Source organism: Cupressus sempervirens, chromosome 4 (genome assembly GCF_028749045.1).
Source record: "Cupressus sempervirens isolate cs-2001-9-10 chromosome 4, ASM2874904v1, whole genome shotgun sequence".
Classification (NCBI taxonomy): Eukaryota; Viridiplantae; Streptophyta; class Pinopsida; order Cupressales; family Cupressaceae; genus Cupressus; species Cupressus sempervirens.
The window spans coordinates 501,622,166-501,644,040 of record NC_143121.1 but is presented as its reverse complement, the minus strand read 5'-3'; positions in this window follow the sequence as shown (position 1 = coordinate 501,644,040).

Below are 21,875 nucleotides of genomic sequence, written 5' to 3'. Positions count from 1 at the left end.
GTTTGCATTTGTGTACTAACATCTAAAGGATCTGGAATTTATTTTAGTAGTAACTGATTCACCCCTCTCCTCTCAGTTAATCCTCTTATATTTCCAACATAAGAACACAAAGCCTTTAGAGCATAGGTGTTTGATGAATATAGACTTCCTAATCATCTCCTTTCCATTTTAGTTTCCTCATATAATGTCACTTTAAATTACACTATAATTAAAATTTAAGTAAAACAAAGATTGCACTATTGCTAAAAAGTGGGTAGTTGTGATAATGGGTCTCTAGATCACATTCAACAAATGCATATATGGTGGAAGCATAAAGCAAAGAACTTAGGCTAGGGTCTCATGGGCATCTACTTCCTTAAAATAGAGTGGATGTCATTGAGATTTTTTAGGAATAATTAAAAAGGGAAGTTGTCCTATGGAATCCTCTTCAAAAAATTATCTCCTAAATTCAAGGAAGCTAGTTATCTCAAAAAAATTAAAAATTAAAATTCATGACCTCTACCTTATCAAGCATGCCACATATGGAGGGAAAAGTGGAAAGAAAATAGCTCATGAGAAATAGATCCCACCAAAATGATAGAGACTTAATCCACATACAAGCTCATTTCAATCATCTTGTAAGGTGTTTTATAGACTTTCAACCATTGATCAACAATCCTAAGTTGATTTCCTTAGTATAGGTATGCCTTTAGTGTAATAAATGATACATAAATGTGTGAGTTGGGGGTAAGTGCACCAAGTTGTGGTGCTAAAAGGGGGTATAAGTGAATGCTTTTTTTTTGAAATTAGAAATTTCTAAACTTTGACAAGAGTTTGAAGATAATTATGCTCAAAATTTTAAGATATGACAAAAACAAAAGTTGTAGTCCTTTGAATCTAGTTTCTAAAATACTAATTTTTTTCAAAATGGTTTAGTTTTAGGTTCTCAAAAAAGGGGGCCACAAAAAAAAGTATTTTTTTTAAAGAAAAAACATAACATAGTGCAAAGTTTGGCCCCCTAAAATTTCAACTTTTATTTTGAAATTCTTTAATCGCTCTGGTCAAAAGTTACCTAACACCATGTAGTTTATCCCAAAATTTTTGGGTAATTTTATAATGTGTATTTTTTTAATGAATTTTGTAAGTGGACACATCCCAAAAATATGAATTATTTGTGTGCTCCCCCTAGAAATTATTGAAAACTAATCCAAAATAAAAACTATTTTTTTCAAAGTTTGTAGAATGGAGTTTATTTTTTAAAAAACTAACTTTTTGCAAAATTTGATGAATGAGCTAAAATCTACACCTCAATTAGTACATGTTGGTTTTTGAGAGAAATTGGAGATACATTCAAACGAAATTATAGTTGAAAGGCTTGAAATAATATGAATTTGAAATAAATTATATGGTTATATAGCTAACATAGAGATCCGTAATACTACGTAACCTGATTTTATTGATCCTCAACTACAGAAAAACTTGAAGGAGTGCACAGAAGAAAAAACAAGCATCTTCTAAAAACAATCCCTCTTTTTGTGGCCTAAAAACATGTCTTAGAACAATTTAGAGGCTCCAAACCTTTGGTTTAGATCCTCAAGGAAAATCCAAGCCTTAGACTTGGTGGTATCTAATGCTTTAGATAGTGCATGCATGCAATAGTGTGTATGCACTATAGTGTGTGCACACTATTTAAAGAATTTTTGAATTCAAGGCTTAAATAGTGCATATGCACTATAGTGTGTGCACGCTATTTAAACCTTTTTTAAATTGAAGACTTAAATATCATGTACAGACTATAATATATCGTGTATGCACTATAGTGCACACACACTATAGTGTATATGCACTATTTAAGCATTCAATTTTAATAGAGAGGATGGATAAGGAGAGAGGTAGAGAGGGAGAGAGGGTAAAGAGTGAGAGAGAGAGAGAGAGAGAGAGAGAGAGAGAGAGAGAGAGTAGAGGTTGGGGAGAGAGTAGGGGATATGATGTAGAGTAACATATAAGAATAGAAAGAGAGAAGGGAATGGGGAAAAAGCATAGAGAGAAAGAGTTCACATAAATTAAATAAATATTAAATAAATAAGGTAGGAGGGAGAGAGAGAGAGAGAGAGAGAGAGAGGATGGGGTAGGGAGAGAGGGAGGGAGAAATGGAGAGAGGAGAATGGAGATGGAAGCAAGAAGGGAGAAAGGGAGGGAGAGAAGGAGGGAGGGAGGAGAGAGAGAGAGAGAGAGAGAGAGAGAGAGAGAGAGAGAGAGAGAGAGGATGGGGTAGGGAGAGAGGAAGGGAGAAATGGAGAGAGGAGAATGGAGATGGAAGGAAGAAGGGAGCAAGGGAGGGAGGGAGAGAGAGAGAGAGAGAGAGAGAGAGAGAGAGAGAGAGAGAGAGAGAGATATGGGAGTTCAAGGTGTAAATGAGATAGGATGCATAAAGGGAGATAGAGTAGGTGATGGGAGAAGGGAGGGAGGGAGAGAGAGAGGGGGGGGGGAGAGAAATGGGATTTGAAAGTGTACATGGGATAGGATGCATAAAGGGACATAGAGTATGTGATGGGACAGGGAGGGAGGTAGGGAGGGAGAGAGGGAGGGGGGGGGGGGAGAGAGAGAGAGAGAGAGAGAGAGAGAATGGGATAGGGAGACAAGGAGGGAGAAATGGAGTGGGAAGGATGGAGGGAGAGAGGGAGGGAGGGAGGGAGAGAAATAGAGGGAGAGAGAGAGAGTAGGGGATGGGAGTTTAAAGTATATATGGGATAGGATGCATAGAAAGAGAGAGGGACATAGAGTAGTGGATGAGAGAGAGAGAGAGGGAGGGAGGGAGGGAGGGAGGGAGGGAGGGATAGGGTAGGAAGGGAGGGAGAAATGGGTAGAGAGAAAGGGAGAAATGGAGAGGGAAGGAGTGAGAGAGAGAGTAGGGGATGGGAGTTCAAAGAATATGTGGGAGAGGATTCATAGAAAGTGAGAGGGACATAGATTAGGGGATGGGAGAGGGAGAGCAAGAGAGGATTAGTTCAAAGAGTGCATGGAATAGGATGCATAGAAAGAGAGAGAAAAATAAAGTAGGGGATGGGAGTGGAATAGAGAGAGAGAGAGAGAGAGAGAGAGAGAGAGAGAGAGAGAGAGGGAGGGAGTAGAGGATGGGGGATAAAAGGGTACATGGGATACAATGCATAGAAAGAGAGAGAGGGACACATAGTAAGGGATGTGAGAGGGTGGTGTTGTGGTTCCATAACACACACCCCATTCCCTAGTAGGAATGGGGACCCCCTACTTTATTCTTTTGGATATTGGGCTCCTAACCTAGGATCCAAAATTTTTTGAGGTCCTACCTATCCTTGACTTTACATCTTGGGTCCTGGTCGACAAATTGCAAAAGTCAAAAATTAAAAAAATTCAAAAAAAATAAAAATTGTGCAACTGCACAGATCCTCTAGTGCGCAAGTGTGCATCACCTTTGGTGATGCGACGATGCGCACCTATGCAACTATGCAAGAGCACATCGACACACCATTGAAGGTGAGTGGGGTTATATAAACCCCCAACCCCCTCCAAACTCTTCACCATATTTTCATTATTTTCCTCCTCACTCTTGCAGCTTCCAACCTCATAGCTCCTCAACTCCGCACCAGCAAAAATGACCTCTATCTCTGCTCATTTTGCACATTTGCACTCAGCAAGGTGCAATCTTATTTGTTTCCTCTGCTCCATAAAACTAGAATTAGGTGCACAATTGTGCACCTATCTAGGTGCACAAGTATGCACCCAAACTCTAAAGGCTTGACACACATGAAAACAGTGAAAAAAAAAAACAAACACAACCAAACAGTGGGTGCACACTTGTGCACCCAACTTGGTGCACAAGAACACACCCATACACACAAAAAATGTAAAGAAAAAGGGGTGCATAGTTACACACCTAATTAGGTGCATACCTTCTCATCTCCCACACATATCCAAAAAACAAAAAAATACAAATGCAAAAACCCCCCTCTGCATACACAAAGACCCGAAGGGGATAGCTTGGTGCACTATTGTGCACCCAACAAAATGAAAAAACACCAAGGAAAAAGGGGTGTGCCCTTATGCACCTAATCTGGTGCATAGGTGCGCAACTTATATCTAAAAAAAATTGTTTTGAAAAAAGGGGTTAATAGGATTTTTATTTGCACATTTAATTTTTTGAGTTTTTGTTCATGATGAGTCTTAGCTAATAGATATCTTTCTTTTACCATATAGGTACAATGGCATCCTCATCTTGTGAGAAGATGGCACCAAAGCTTTCTATGTTTATATTCCAAGGTGTCTCATCAAAATTGAGATTCTAGGATGATTGTGCAGAGATTAAGGACACTAACTTGGGACACACTAATCTGGGAGAGTTCCTCAGGATATGCAACAAGCCCAAGGAGAGATTGGCTTTGGTATTTTCTTTAATTTGATCAGGTTTGGTGAATGAAACTTTGCACCAAACATCAATACAATCATCTGAGCTCATTATGACACTAGCACAACACTTTGTTCCTAAGGAAAGGGTGGTGAAGATTGTAACTGGAGAAGTTGTTCTTGACCTCCAACCTGACAACATTGAAAGGGTCTTTCACCTCCCTAGGGCCGATCAATTCATCAAACTCAGTTATGAGGCAGCTAAAAGGTGGTATAGGGAACACCTAAAAGAAGCATCAGATATCATTCAATATTCCTATTTCATTGAGAAGACTTCTCTAGGGAAGGTAATAGGAAAGGTGGATATGACAAGGGGGTATATGAAGGAAAATATTGGATACTCTATCATTCTTCTAAGTAGAGTGATGGGTCTACCAACAGCTGGGCACTTAAATATTTTCATGGTAAAATTTATTGAGACAATCAAGACAACAAGGATGCCAATTGACTGGGCCACCACATTGAGTGAGAACTTGTGTGAACAATTGGAGGCAATCAAGGACAAAAAGAAGTTCTACATGACTTCATATTTGGTATATCTATTAGCTACCAGGGTGACAAACTATCCCAGATTGTACAGGAAGGGCAACATACTAGATCCCAATGCTTGGTCATACATCAACTACCCTCAATTGGTGAAGAAGAAGCTCTCAGGGTAGAGCAAAGAATATAGAATTGTGAATGATGCATTCATTTTTTCTATCATCCAATTAATTGAGGGAGACTATGTAAAATGATTATCTGATGACGTAATAGCACAAATAATTTCTCTTGGGGCCTATTACATTTAGTTTAAGACATTCACATATCTAAGGGTAGCTGGTGCCACTATAAATCCAAAGGAGCTCCCTAGATATCCTAGTGATAGACTGGTGATAGGACCATATGAGGTGAAGTAGAAACAAGATATTCTATCTTTTGAATGGGAGTGGGAACAATTTCCCCTTGAGGATTATTTGAAAATATTGGCAAAGTTGAGAGTCTATTGGGTAGGGAAATTCACGATGAAAAGGCCATTGAGGACTAGTGGATGAATGCAACAAATGACTATGATGTCCATATCAGGGACTATTTTAGGATGACTTTATATTTGGCTAAAAAGGCTTTGAAGGTTCAAATTCCTGAGGAAATACTGAAGCAAGACTTAGGGGAGCTACTAGATCCCCTATTCAACATAGATGAGATTGGGGAAAGGCCCATAATGAACACTAAGGTGGACAGGGAGGAAAGTGATGATATAAACCATAGGGAAAGGCATGCCATTATGATGACATAGGATTGGATCAGGAAACCATTCCAACTTGATCCAGTACCTAACATAGTGATTTTTCATGCACAAGCCCAACCCAAAAAAGGTAGACAGAAGAAGGTTACTATTCCTACCTTTGTAGCCTAGTCACCAATAAGGCCAGAGATAGTATACCAACTAGATAGGCTAGTTGGATACTATTGCCCTTTGGAGAGGAAAGGAAAAGGAAAAAGAAAGAGGAGTTCTCCTCAAAGGGCCAATATAGAAGAGGGTGAAGTATAAGCACCTCCTCAATAGTAGGGAGAAGATGTGTAGGGATCAGAAGACACTGAGGCTTCTCAATACCAGTGAGATCCTCAATTGCCACCAATTGTGCCCAGCTAGACAGAAAAGGGTGAAATTCAACAAGTCTCTCTTCCTTCGCAAACTGAACTAACATCCCCTTCTACCTCTAAGAAATATAAAAAGATTAAGATCTACATGAAGAAGAGGCAAAGGGTGATTAAGACAATGGTTCCTTTCCCATCTATCCCTAAACCTATTCCTGAAGGAGAAGAAGAAGAAGAAGAGGAAGATGAGGAGGAAGATGTGCCTCTATAGAGAAGAACTTGGCTAGCTAGAGCTGTAGAACAAGAAAAGATGAGAAGTTCCATGGTAATATTTCCATCCATACAAGATGAACCTTTGGAAGTTTCTTCTTGAAAAGATGAAGTACATAAATGGGTGGATAAGTAGGATGTGGAGGCTGATGATGTGTTTAAAATGTCAGATTTTTACTTCATGCCTGTGGGAACAAAATTGGTTGGGGATAAGATCAAGGATACCCCTACAGGTGAACCTTAATAGGAGGACTAGACATAGATGCTGCTAGAATCATAGGGTCCTCATCTTACTCCCCCATCCCCACCACAAGTCACAATGGTTGATAAAGGCTCAGTTACTCCTCCACCTCCAAGTTCTAAAGAAGAATAGGTTAAAAAAGAACTAGAAGAGGAGCCATAACAAATGTCAATCAATGAAGTATCAAAAGAGGGACAAATAGTAGAATATTCTCAACTAGCCTCCCAAGACACTAAGGTGCAAGCCATAGGATCCATAGAGACGGAGACCATAGAAGGAGATCCCTCACAAAGAGAAAGAACTCAAGGGAGGAGTGATAAGGGAAAGGAGGTAGCTGAACATACTCCTTCATCCTCCTAAGGTAGGCCTTCAAGTTCATGGATTCCAAGGTTGCTGAGAAAAGAAATGATGAGAATCATGAAACCACAATTCCATGCAGATGAGGAGTATATCATTGAATTGGCCAAGGTTGTGAATAAACCTGAGTCCTCGTCACATGAAGTGAGACCATTGGTATTTATCACCAGCATCAAGATTAGGATTTGTTTGCTCAAGTGACCATCCCTCCTCCTAATGGAGATGCAGAAAGCTTAGAGCCACACAATTATCAGATCAAAGAGGTCATTCTTGGGAGGCCCACATTAGATATGGCCAAATTGATGGTGACCATAGGAATAAAAAAAGTTTTTAGAAGCATGGACTAGGAAGGTGCTGAACTTAGAATGCTTCAAAGGCAAAATGAAATCTTGAGAGGATATCTAGCCAAATTTGTTGGTACCTTAGACCTTGATAACCCCGAGGATACCCTAAATGATGTACTCAAAGAAGGGAGGGGTGTACATCTAGACCCATTTTTGAAAGCTTATCAGTAGTGGCAGGAAAGTTTTGAAGAAAAGGGTATTTTGACCATCCAAGGGAATCTGAAGTTACTGCACACTATGCAAGAGAATGTAAATAAGATGGTAGCAATTTTGAAGCAGGATTTTAGTATCATGGATGAAGTGCATGCTTGGAGCAAAGACTTAAAAGTTTTGTAAGCCATAAAGGGGCAGAGATATATGATTTTGATAGATGTATATATAGTGGAGGAATTGGATTTAATTGATGATTGGATTGAGAAGATTGTAGACAATAATAAAGTAATGGAAATATTACATGCAAAAATCCATCGGCTCGAGGACCAAGCTTGAGAGAGAATTTTGGAAGAAAAGAGGCATTATAGTGATGCATGCTTAGATATTTTTGAGGATAAGGAATGGGAGAAGTTATTACTGATAGAGGTAGTAGTTGAGAGATTCAAGAAGATTTTTGAGGAAGCTTCTAACGATGAAAACATCTGGCAAGCCTTTAGAACAGAGGAAACCTTATTAGAGTTGGATACCAAACTCGAGGATTTTGTTGAGGCTTGAATTGAGGTAGACAACTATAGACAAAAGGTTAAAGATAAATATGAGGCTTTAGATTTATCAGATATAGCCAAGATTACTAAGATTATAGAGAAATTCAAGGGCAAACATCTAGACATAGCTTTGGGATGAAGGGGAACAAAACCCAGAAGCTAGAATTTCAATTTTGACACTTAATAAAATTTTGAGATTTTAGACCCTTTTGAGGTGCGCAACTCCCCAAGTCCATAGGTGCACTTTTTCCAGAGGTGCACTGATAGTTAACTACCAGTTCCAAAAATAGAGCTTTCCATACATCAGAAATGCATTCAATCGATAGTTTAACTTTGACTAATGCCCAATGAAGGATCAAATTCCATTTTTGGCACTTCCAGACACTTCCACTTTGACTAAAGGCTTTCTTATTCTTTCTCCTCTCATAAATTCTTTTTTTTTGAAATGTAAAGGCTCATGCATCCAATTAATGAATAAAGAATGGATGGAGTCCTACTTAGCACCAGTTAGATTGTTAGCTTGTATATAATTAATTTGTTTTATTAGATTGAAAGCATTTTATTGCATTAAGATATCTCTCATTCTCAACACAAATTGAGGAGATGATTTCTTATAAATACTCCATTGTAATATGTAATGGGGGCTACCATTATTTTGTAATAAAATTATGCTTTTGTTGCTCGCATTTGGAGTGTAGTGATTCTTGCCTAAATGTGTCATTGTTTTATGAATTTATGTTCATGAAATTGTTATTGAGCCAAAAGTTTATTGCTTTTCCTAGTTGTGTGATTCATTAATTCTGGTGTTTGCTATGGTTTTGACAAGTTCCACTGACGTATCTAGCTTCAGAAGAAATTATTGACTTGTATCTGCATAACTTTTCATCTTACATGAGCACAATTTTTGTGGCCTTGCAATTTGATGAAGAGTGAAATATCATACGATTACTAAGTTTCTCACCAATGATTGCATTAGTGGAATCAAGGAAGCACTACTCCTTTCATTGGTTACCCACTAATTTCTTTGAAAGCTTAATTTGTAGATGTGTTGTTTTCCATAGTTTATGTCTATTAGGATTTCAATTTTATGTTACTTTCTTTAAAGTTTTTTTATTTTCTTTACTAACCCCCTTGTTAGAATAGGACTTCATAGTAGTTGCATTGTTAGATTGCATTCATAAAAAATATAAAAATACAAAAAAATAGTTACTTTTGTGTGTTTTATTTTGAAGTAGTGTGCAGATTCTTCAACTCATCTGAAATCAAAATGAACCAGCAAAGGGATCCTTGTGAACAATCACATTTATCTTCAACTAAAAAGATTCTAGTAGGTTGCAAGATCATTTAGAACCTTATAGTTGATTCACAAGATCAGCTTTTCAAGAGAGGAGTTCACAAGAATTCCTGCCATTTAGCATTGTGCATAATAACAACTCAACGAGAGTGGCACTAGAAGGAGGGCCACACTTTTCATTCTTAGAAAAAAGTGGAAAAATTTGCCAAAGTTTCAAAATTCTACTCTTTTGCAAAAATCTATGCTTCCCACAAGTTTAGGATTTTTTTGAGTTTTTGAGAAATTCAAGTGCATAGGTCCACAACTTTGCAGGTCCATAGATGTCCAAGTCCATAGATCCACAGGTGCACAAAATTTTGTGGTGCAACTAATTTGTGAGAAAGTGTACTTCTACAGAGGTGCACTTTTTCTAGAGTTGGTGCAAACTAGAGGGTTTTGATCCAAAATCCCCATTTTAGCAAGTATTAGGATCTTCACGAAGTCCACATGAGTTTCTTGAGCTTACCCACTTTCGCAAACCACACAGTGATAAAGGAATACCCCAAATTCAACCACTTTCATTCAAACTTTCATCATCTTCTTCAACCCCACCACCACTCCAACCACCTAGTGGACCACCACATATTCCACTAGTTCCACCTCAATAACCACCCTTAGGTCTGTGAAATTCTCCAATGCCTTTTTTTGCAAATGATGTAGACTCACTAATAAACTTGAGAGGTGCACTCCATGACCTCCCTAAGAATCCCAAAAAGTTTTGCCCAAGGTTCATTTATAGATAAACATAAACTTTCAAAGACCACATTAAAGTATTCAAAGAAATTTGCAACCAAAAGCAGATTTCCAATGAGGATGTGGTCCTTCATTTATTCCCCTAATCTTTGGGGGAAGTTGCCTACAATTGGTACGTCAATTTGCCACCCGGATGTATTGGAGATCGAGACACCTTTGAAAAATTGTTCCTAGAACAATTTTAAATTTTTGTCAACCCAACAGTGATACATCAACAATTCATATCAATTAAAATGTATCCAACTATAATAGTTTCACGCTTTAATCATCGCTTCCATATGGCATATCGTAGGTTAGAAACACTATATACTATACCGGTTAAAGTAGCTATTCTGATTTATTTGAATGCTATGGACCCTCTTGCTACTATCTTTTTGAGAAGGCTTCCTGCAAAAAATATCAATACATTGGAAAAGGTCTTCATAGAAGCAATAACTTTTACTAAGTAGGCCAATCCTAATGGAGGAGGATTGATGCTTCTAGCCCAAGCTATCACGATAATGCCAACATACCCTCTCAGAGCACCCATTGTTCCAAGTCAATTCATACCTATGAATCCAATTTCATTACAATAGGCACCTACTCCTTAGAACCGCACTCTAACATATCCAAGGTATGAACCTCCAAAAGCCACCTTCTTTGAGCAAAAGGCAACAGTCCTTGCTGAAGTAGAAAATAACTTTATTTCTAAATTTGGTTAGATGAAAAAGACTATGTTGCAAATGAACAACAAATTGACTCATCTTAGGTTGTCACAAGGATAGAATAACAACTTCCACAAACAACACTAGTCCTTACAATAATAATTATGGCCAAAATTATAATAGGAACTTTAATCGAAACAACAATAATGTGAGAAACAACAATGGAGGAAACAACTTCAATCCTCTTGATCAAAATAATGGCTTCCAGAGATAGAACCAATAGTAGAACACCCATCCAAATAATGAAAGTATTCTTGCAGATAATAAAAAAAATAGCATTCAATATGTAGATATCAATTAGTATGACGATGGTCAGAATGCATCTAACAATGATGGTTTGTACTATAATGGAAATCAAGAGATGGCTCAAATCTCACAAGTAAATGACAATACTCCTCCTATTCAATTTAATGCTATGCTATTAGAAACCTATGACCCCACGTAGAAGACATAGGTAGAATAGTCAGTTGATGAAGAGTTCTTATTTCAATTTAGCTAGGAACATAGCCTTTAGCAAGAGATGTTCACTTTTTGCAATGACAATCAGAATATGTACAAATTGAGAAATAGAAAGGAACCTTTGATAGATGGAATTCCTCCAACACTACAACCAAATCCTCTTGATCCAAGGGTGAGTAACAATCCTACACTAGTTAAACCACCATCTAGAGGACAACAAAATTAGAACCAAGTGAATGTACCAAAAATATTGCAAACTTCTACTTGGTCTACTAAAAAATATAGTGTAGTGGAGGACTTGAAATGAACAAAGGCCAATATGTCCATGTTTGACATGTTGTAAAACTATGCACAAAAACAAGAGGTTCTCATGAAGACCCTAGACCATACAAAGACTTCCCACAATGTGAATACTACCCCTCAAAAGATGGTGTTGCAACAAGGTAACGCTATGGAGGCATTGCCCACTATGTTTAAAGACAAGGTAGAGGTACCCCCATTTTTGCTCAGTATCAGAATACATGAGAAGAATCTCCATAATTTCCTTATTGATTCTGGAGCTTTATGCAATGTAATGTCATTATTCATAGCAAAGAAGTTAGGGGTCACCCCTCAACCTACAAACCTGATAGTGATACAGTTGGACAAAATAGACTTGAAAGTTATAGGTGTATTGAAGGATGTGTGGATACAGTTAACAGTTGACCCACAAATTCAAGATGTCATTGATATACATGTAGTTTATATCCTGGAGACGTATGCATTACTCCTCAGTAGAGAATGGACGAAGTGTCTAAGGGGATGGTTTTCCACAAATCTCACTCAGCTTTGGTTACCATGGAAAGGTCTAAACAATCAAATCAAAATAGATGCGAAGCCCAAATTAAAAAAGATGATCATAGATTACAGTGCCCCTAATGAGGTAGCCTTTTTAAAAATAGATTTAGGCCTCTATAAGGTGATGGTTTTTTATACAATTTCAACCAAAAAGCCAGATGATCAAGATATGGACTCCATGATTTCAACCCTAAAGGATGAGGTCATAATGTAATTCATAGATCATATGATGGATAATTTACAATTTCTAGGAGAGGAAGTTGATTCCAATACCCTCCTCCTTCTAGGATTTTGTCGATTATAGAAAGTTAGCCATTTAGAGTTTGAATGTTCATCATGTCAAGAAGTAGTTGCTAAGGTATTAACACAAATGGTGGGAGTAAAGAAAGTCGATGACCCATAAAATGAACCTATAGAAAACCAAAGTCCTACAAACACATCTAATGCTATTGAAGAGATTGAAGGGGAAACTAAAGTTCTAAATGTATCATATAGCGATACCTCTTCAGATGGTCGAGGTTTGTCTTCTCGTCCACCCTGAATGATCAAAGTATAAAGAAGAAGATGGTATATAAAAGGCCATGGATGGAATTTAGTGGTCATTCATCCTCTACCTAAAGTTGAATAAATTTAAGAACTGATAGGGGAAATTCAAGATAAACAAGAAAAGCACACACCTCCTCTATCAAGAATTCATAATGGAAAATCATCAAGTCCGCCTCCTCGAAAATTACAATGGGTTCCTAAGAAACAATCCTTTAAAGCTTAGGTAAAAAATAAATTGAGGAAAAATAAGCATAAGGTTAGAAAACCCAAGGAAAGCCCAATTTGGATGCTCTGCTTCAATGGTTCCAAATGCAAATCAAGAGTCGGTGCAGGTATTAAGCTAGTTGGTCCAAAAGGTAAGTCTTTCTACACAACATTTCAATTGTAATTTAGATGTACTAACAATTTTTTAGAATATGAAGCATTGATTTGAGGACTTCTCTTTGCACTATAGAAATGAGTTATAACTCTCATCGTTGAAGGAGATTCTTAGTTGGTTATCCGACAAGTGAAGTCATTGTATTCTTGTAACAATAAGAGATTGCTTACCTATAGGAAAAGAGTATGGGATCTATTAGATGATTTCAAAGCTTTGAACATAAAATCTATTCCAAGAAGGAAAAAAATGGTAGCATATGCCCTTGCTATTTCAGAAAGTGCATTACAGCCAATTGAAGAAAAAAAGTTCAAATGGTTTTCAATTGAATTGGTTGCTGCTTCATCTATTCCTGACAATGTAACAAACTTCCAAGTTTTTCATGATGATCAACATATTCTAGAATTTATTATGTGCAACGGTCAATTTAAGGGACAAGAAATAGATGGCATCCTAGATGATGCACCTGAGGATATCACAACTCAAGATGAAGATGGAATCTTGAACTTGAAAACTAACACTATTCCCAAGGGGATGATCAAGTTGGAGTGCATTTTTGATTGTCATGAATTTGCATTTAATAAAAGAACCATTGAAGAAAAGGGGACTGACGAATGTGATTCATACAATTTAGGAATAGAGGATGATCCCCAAATGGTAAGGATTATGAAAGCATGCAATTTATAGGAAAGGGAAGACATGCTCAAATTGCTCATAGAATATAAGGATGTCATTGCCTAAAGCTATGAAGATCTAAAGATGTATGATCCTTAGATCATTATGCATGATATTCCACTTAAACTTAATGCCAAACCTTTCCCACAAAGGCAAAGACCTGTCAATCCCATCCTCAAGCCTCTAATAATGAAGGAAGTCAAGAAATTACTAGATGCAAAATTTATTTTCCCTATGCACCACTCTCTATGGGTGGCTAATTTAGTTCCTATACAAAAGAAGGCTAGAGAGATTCGATTTTGCATAGATTTTCACAATTTGAACTTGGCATCTCAGAAGGAAAATTGCCCATTGCCCTTGTTGGATGAAGTCTTACAAATTGTAAATGGTTCAAAAATGATGTCTTTCTTGGATGGATATTCGAGTTATAATTAGGTAATTATAGAAGAAGAAAATAGACTAAAGACTATGTTTATGATCAAATGGGGAACCTTCACCTATAGGAGAATGCCATTTGGATTGATTAATGTAGGGGCTACATTTTAGTGGTTCATGGATGAAGCGTTTAAGGGATTGATTAATAGATGTATAGTTATCTATATGGATGACTTGACAATCTTTTCAAAGGATTAAACTACTCACATTGCTGATCTAAGACATGAATTCAATAGGTCTCATAAATATGGCATATCTCTCAATCCCAAGAAGTGTTCATTTGGGGTCACTAAGGGAAAGCTCCTAGGTCATGTCATTTCCAAAGCTAGCATCTCCATTGATCTTGATAGAGTTGAAGCCATTTTGAAGTTATCACCCCCCAACAGTCAAAAGGAACTCAAGTCCTTTGGAAAGATTAAAAAAATTCAAAAATTCATAAGTGGATTTGTAGAGATTGTGCATCCTCTTAATAATTTGAGGTAAAGAAGTCATTCGAGGATATTAAGATAGCCATCTCCATGGCTCCAGTATTGGTAAGCCTTGATTACAACCTTCCCTTTAAGATATATTCCTTTTCTTCAAAGCATTTGTGCATAGGGATTTTGACCCAAAAGAAGGAGAAGGAAGATGAAAGACCTATTGCTTTTATGAGTTGCCCATTGAGAAATGCTAAGTTGAATTATTCTAACATTGACAAATAGTCTTTCACCTTGGTTAATGTGGTAAAAAAAAAATTCCATTACATATTAAGGAGTAAAGTGTATGCTATCATACCTAACCTAGAAATAAAGATATTGTTGATGCAAAATGAACTTGGTGAAAGGCTTGGCAAATGGATGGCCATAATTCAAGAGTTTGACCTAGAGATTCAACTTATGAAATTAGTTAGAGGTCAAGGATTGTGAAGAATGAAAGCTGATAACCAGATTGGTGATGAAAAGAAATTAGAGTTTGAGAAAGAAATAGATATTTAAGATCAAAAGAAAATGATAGTATCCCAAATTGACAATGGCCAAGGTGTGGTAACATATGTATGGTACCAAGATATTGTATACCACCTACTACAAAATTGATGCCCTAGTTGGATGAATAGTCCACAATGCATGGGACTTAAAATGAAGTGTGAGTCCTATATGCTACAAGACAATAAGTTGTACAAAAGGAACTATGAACGGATCTACTTAAAATGCTTAGGATGTGAAGAAGTGAAGGAAGTCTTAGAATAATTTCACAACAAGTATGGTATAGGGCATGGTTCAGCAAAAGCGATAGCTCATATGATTTTAAGATCAGGTTATTTTTGGCCCAAAATATTCAAGGATACTTTTGAGTACGTGTGCTCTTGTCATGTCTGCCAAACTAGTGCTAATAGAGAAAGACACCTAGCAATGTCGGTACAACCTGTATATGAGGTACACCCTTTCACAAAGTGGGGGCTAGATTTCATTGCTCTAGTTAATCCACCATCATCAACCAGACACACCTACATTATTATGACCATTGATTATTGTATGAGATGGACAAAAGCAGAAACTTTCAAAAATTGCATTGCCAAGGTGGTGACAGATTTCTTAGAGGTGTTCACATTGTTACTAGATTTAGGATGCCATTTGCTTTAGTATGCAATAACGGATCTACTTTTGCATCAATATTTTTTACTCAATGGGAATTTTAGAATAAGGTTATTATTAAGTTCTCATTAAATTACTACCCACAAGGAAATGGGGTAGTAGAATCTACAAACAAGAACTTGATCATAGTAATAAGACAAATTTTAAAGGAGAACCCTAGAGATTGGCATACACAACTCAAATATGCCCTATGGACATATCGAGTGAGGGTAAAAAATTCTTTGGGGACTTCTCCATATTTTCTTGTTTAAGGACAAGAGCTAGTGTTCCTGCTTAACCTCAGGATTTTTTTTTTGAAATCCATGAGTGGGTATGCTAAAGATGCTAATAGAGTACAAATCAAATTGATGAACCTTCTAGAGATGGATGATAAATGGAAAACTGCATTGGAGCACATGGCTAAACAACAAGCTTTCATGAAGAAATGGTTCAACAAGAGAGCCATGATAAAATCCTTTAGGATTTTTTACCTTGTTCTACTTTAGGATAAGTCCAAACTAGGAAATCATAGCAAGTTTCAAAACTTGCGGACTGGTCCTTATCAGATCATAGAAATCCTCAAAGAAAACACTTTTAGGCTTAGTTCTTTATAGGGGGAATTTCTTCCCTTTCTAGTAAATGGGAAATTTCTAAAACATTATTTTGAGGCCTAAAAGAACCCAAAACAAAAATAACAAAAATAGTTAGATTTTATTTCTGCAATTAGTTAGAATTTATTTTTGCCAGTGTGTTTGTTTCCAGTTGTCTGTTTGCTTTCATTTGTGTCTTTGTTTCCAAAGTAGTGTCAATCCTCGTATATAAGGTGCACTTGCGATTTTATCTTGAGATATTTTAATAACCAATCTTTTGGTTCCAACTTCAAGAAGAAGTATTTCTTTGTCAAAATATTTGGACAATTGTGTGTCTTATATCAACTGAGGAACGAATGTTGCTTGCAGAACAAGGTAGACTTTTAGTCTTAAACTAAGAATTCTAAACCAAAAAGCTCTAAAACTTTGCGAACTTAAAAAATGATTGTCTTAGGTGTTGTTGAATCAAGGTTGAGGGTGGCAAGGGATGATCTAAACACTAATTGGTTCAAACAGGAAGGGTCTTCTCAAAAAATTGCTAAGATCATTGTTTGGCATGAGAGTTTCTGAAAGTTCTAAAAGAGGAACTCAAGGGATATTTATAAATGATTGAATCCAAGAAATGACACCAATGTCCTAGCTAAATAGTCTAAGTGTAGTTAGGACACCGAAAAAAAAGGAAAAAAAAGAAAAGAACAGTGTTAAGACTAAAGGATTTTAAAAGATCTGAAACAATAAAAGATACGTTTTCAAAATGAAGTATCTTGTACTAAAACATTGCTTCATCAAGTAGTGACATTATGAACTACATGGAGTGATTATTCAAATTTTTTTAGAAAATTAACAGAAAGTGACACCTTGCTAAGAGTCGTCGAACTGATTCTCTCATCTGGTCAAGTAAGTGATCGATAAATAACCTTCATGAAGATTCTTAATGAATGAGCCATGAAGTGTGGAAGATTATTTCCATGTTGTCAAAAAAATTTGGTAGAGTGCATCCTGAGATGTTGAAGGGAATGAATTCACAAATCACACACCGAGCTTGAAAGTTTTGGATCCTAAAATTTTAACTGTAAAGTCACTCAAAATTTTCTTGAAATCTTCATGTTTTAGTTGATGTTTGACACACGTTGAAATAATGTTTGTTGGTGAACAAATGCCTTTATCATTTCTTCCTTTTGTCAAGGCTATTTGTTGTGGTTCCACAATGCACACCCCATTCTCTAGGAGGAATGGGGACCCCCTACTTTATTCTTTTAGATATTGGGCTCCTAACTTAGGATCCAGAAAATTTTGAGGTCCTACCTATCCCTGACTTCACATCCTAGGTCCTGGTCAGAAAATTGCAATAGTCAAAACTTCAATAATTCAAAAGAAAAAATATTTTGTGCAACTCCTCTAGTGTGCAAGTGTGCATCACCTTTAGTGATGCGATGATGCACACTTACACATTTATACAGACACACATTAGCACACTACCAAAGGTGAGTGGGGTTATATAAACCCCAACCCCCCTCCAAACTCTTCAGCTTGTTTTGATTATTTGCCTCCTCACGCTTGCAGCTTCCAACCTCACAACTCCCCAACTTTGCACCAGCATAGATGACCTTTATCTCTTCTCATTTCTTCACATCTGCACTCATCAAGGTGTGACCTTATTTGTTTCCTCCACTCCATAAAACTAAAATCAGGTGCACACTTGTGCACCTATGTGGCAAAGGTTTGACGTGCAAGAAAATGGTGAAAAAAAAAAACAAACACAACCAAATAGTGGGCACACACTTGTGCACTCAACTTGGTGCACAAGAGTGCACCCCATACATGCAAAAAGTGCAAAGAAAAAAGGGGTGTGCAGTTGTGCACCTAATTAGGTGCACACCTGTCACCTCCCACATATCTGAAAAACAAAAAAATACAAATGCAAGAAACCCCGCTCTACATACACAAAGACCCAAAGGGGTGCATAGTTTTGCACCCAGCTTGGTGTGCTACTGTGCACCCCCCAAAAGGAAAAAACAACAAGGAAACAAGGGTGTGCCCTTGCGCACCTTATATCAAAAAAAAAATTGTTTTGAAAAAAGGGGTCAATAGGATTTTTTTTCGCACATTTAATTTTTTGAGTTTTTGTTCAAGATCAGTCTTAGCTAATAGACATCTTTCTTTTGCTATGTAGGTACAATGGCATCCTCATCTAGTGAGAAGATGGTGTCAAAGCTCATTCTATTTAAATTCCAAGGTGTCCCATCAAAATCAAGATTCTAGGATGATTATGTAGAGATTAAGGACACTGACTTGGGGCACACTGATTAGGGAGAGTTCCTTAGGATATGCAATAAGCCCAAGGAGAGATTGGCTTTGGTATCTTCTTTATCTGATCAAGGTTGGTGAAAGTAGTGTTGCACCCAACATCGATATAGTCATCTAAGCTCATTATGACACTAGCACAACACCTTGTTCCCAAGGAAAGGGTGGTGAAGAGCGTAACTAGAGAAGTTGTTCTTGACCTCTAACCCAACAACATTGAAAGGGTCTTTCACCTCCCTAGGGTTGATCAATTCATCAAACTTAGTTATAAGGCAGTTGAAAGGTGGTATAGGGAACACCTAAAAGAAGCAATATGTATCATTCAATCTTCCTATCTGATTGAGAAGACTCCTCCAAGGAACGTAATAGGAAAGGTGGATATGAAAAGGGAGTATATGAAGGAAGATATTAGATACTCTATCATTCTTCTAAGTAGAGTGATGGGTCTACCAACTACTGGGAACTTAGATGATTTCATGGTAAACTTTATTGAGACAATCAAGATGACAAGGATGTCACTTAACTGAGCCACCACATTGAGCAAGAACTTGTGTGAACAATTGGAGGCAGTCAAGGACAAGAAGAAGTTCTACATGACTTCATATTTGGTATATCTATTAGCTACTAGGGCAAAAAACTATCCCAGATTGTATAGGAAGGGTAGCATATTGGATCCCAGTGCTTGGCCATACATCATCTACCCTCAATTGGTGAAGAAGAAGCTCTCGAGGCAAAGCAAAGAATATAGAATCATGAATGATGCATTTATTTTTGCTATTATCTAATTTATTAAGGGAAACTATGAAAAAATGATTATTTGATGATGTAGTAGCACAAATAACTACTCTTGGGGTCTATTATATTTAGTTTAAGACATTCACATATATAAGGGTAGTTGGTGCCACTGTAAATCCAAAGAAGCTCCCTAGATATCCTAGTGATAGACTTGTCCTATTGGAGATTGCACAATAGATTGAATTTGCATATGATAGGGTTAGGAGACAACGAAGACCCTATTAGACATGGCCCCTAGTCATAGGACCATATAAGGTGAAGTGGAAATAGGATATTCCATCTTTTGAATGGGAGTGGGAACAATATCCCCTTGAGGAGTACAATTCACCTAGGCCTTGTTTTGACAATATTGGAAAAGTTGAGAGTCTAGTGGGTAGGAAATTTCACCATGAAAAGGCCATTGAGGACCACTGGATGAATGAAACAAATGACTACGATGTCCATATTAGGGGCTATTGTAGGATGACTTTGTGTTTGGATAAAAAGGCTTTGAAGGTTCAAATTCCTGAGGAAATATTGAAGCAAGACTCGGGGGAGCTATTGGATTCCCTATTCAACACAAATAAGATTGGGGAAAGGCCCATAATAAATGCAAAGGTGGACAAGGAGGAAAGTGATGATATAAACCATATGGCAAGGCATTTATTTAGGATGAAATAGGATTGGATCAGGAAACCATTCCAACTTGATCCAGTACTTGACATAGTGGTTTTTCACACACAAGCCTGCCCTGAAAAAGATTGAGGGAACAAGGCTACTATTCATACCTTTGCAGCCCAATCACCAATAAGGCTAGAGATAGTATACCAACTAGACAGGTCAGTTGGATATTATGACCCTTTGAAGAGGAAAGCAAAAGGCAAAAGAAAGAGGAGTTCTCCTCAAAGGGTCAATACAAAAGAGGGTGAAGTATAGGCACCTCCTCAGTAGCAGAGAGAAGATGTGCAGGGATTAGAAGAAACTAGTGCTTCTCAAGACCAACTAGATCCTCAATTGCCACCAATTGTGTCGAGCCAGACAAAAGAGGGTGAAATTCAATAGGTCTCTATTCCTTTGAAAATAGAACTAGTATCCCCTTCTACCTCCAAGAAATAGAAAAAGATTAAGATCCACATGAAGAAGAGGAAAAGGGTGATTAAGAGAATGATTCCTTTCCCATCTATCCCTAAACCTATTCCTAAAGGAGAAGAAGAAGAAGAAGAGGAAGATGAGGAGGTAGATGTACCTCTACAGAGAAGAACCTAGCTAGCTAGAGCCACATAACAAGAAAAGAGGAGAAGTTCCATAGTAACACCATCGTCCACCCTAGAGGAACTTTTTGAAGCTTCTTCTTCGAAAGATGAAATACAAAAATGGGTGGATAAGCAAGATGTGGAGGGAAATGATGTGTTTAAAATGTTATATTTTGACTTCATGCTCATGGGAAAAAAATTGATTGGGGATAAGATTAGGGATACCCCTATAGGTGAACCCCAATAGGAGGGCTGGATGCAGATGCTGCTAGAATCACAGGATCCTGATCTTACTTCCCCCATCCCCACCACAAGTCATGGTGGTGGATAAAGGCTTGATTACTCCTCTTCCTCTAAGATCTGAACAATAACATGTTCAGAAGGAACCAGAAGAGGAGCCATAGCAAATGGCAACTGATGAAGTGTCAAAAGGGTAACAAATAATAAAATATTCTCAACTAGTCTCCCAAGGCACTGAGGTGCAAGCTATAGGATCCACAAAGATGGAGACCATAGAAGGAGAGCCATCATAAAGAGAATGAACTATGGGGAGGAGTGATAAGAGAAAGGAGGTAGCTGAACATACTCCTTCATCCTTTTGAGGTAGGCCTTCAAGTGAATGGATTCCAAGGTGGCTGAGAAAAGAAATGATAAGAAGCATGAAATCATAGTTCTATGTAGATGAGGAAGATATCATTGAATTGGCCAAGGTCGTGAATAAACCTAAGTCCTCGTCACATGAAGCGAGACCATTGGCATTTATCAACAACACTCAGGACCAAAATTTGTTTGCTCAATAGGCCATCCCTCATGATGCAGATGCAAAAAGCTTGGACCCACATAATTATTAGATCAAAGAGATCATGCTTGGGAGGCCCACAATGGATATGCCCAAATTGATGGTGACCATGGGAATAAAATAAGTTTTTAGAGGCAGGACTAGGAAGGGGTTGAACTTAAAACACTTCAAAGGAAAAATGAAATCCTGAGAGGATATCTAGTTGAATTTTTTGGTCCCCTAGACCCCGATCACCCCAAGGAGACCCTATATGATGTACTCAAAGAAGGGAGGGGTGTGCATTTGGACCCATTTTTGAAAGCCTATCAATAGTGGCAGGAAAGCTTTGAAGAAAAGGGTGTTTTGATCATCCAAGGGAATCTGAAGTTACCACACGCTACACAAGAGAATGTAAATAAGATGGTATCAATTTTGAAGGAGGATTTCAGAATCATGGATCAAGTGCATTCTTGGAGCAAAGACTTACAAGTTTTGCAAGCCATAAAGGGGTAGAGATATAGGATTTTGATAGATGTATATA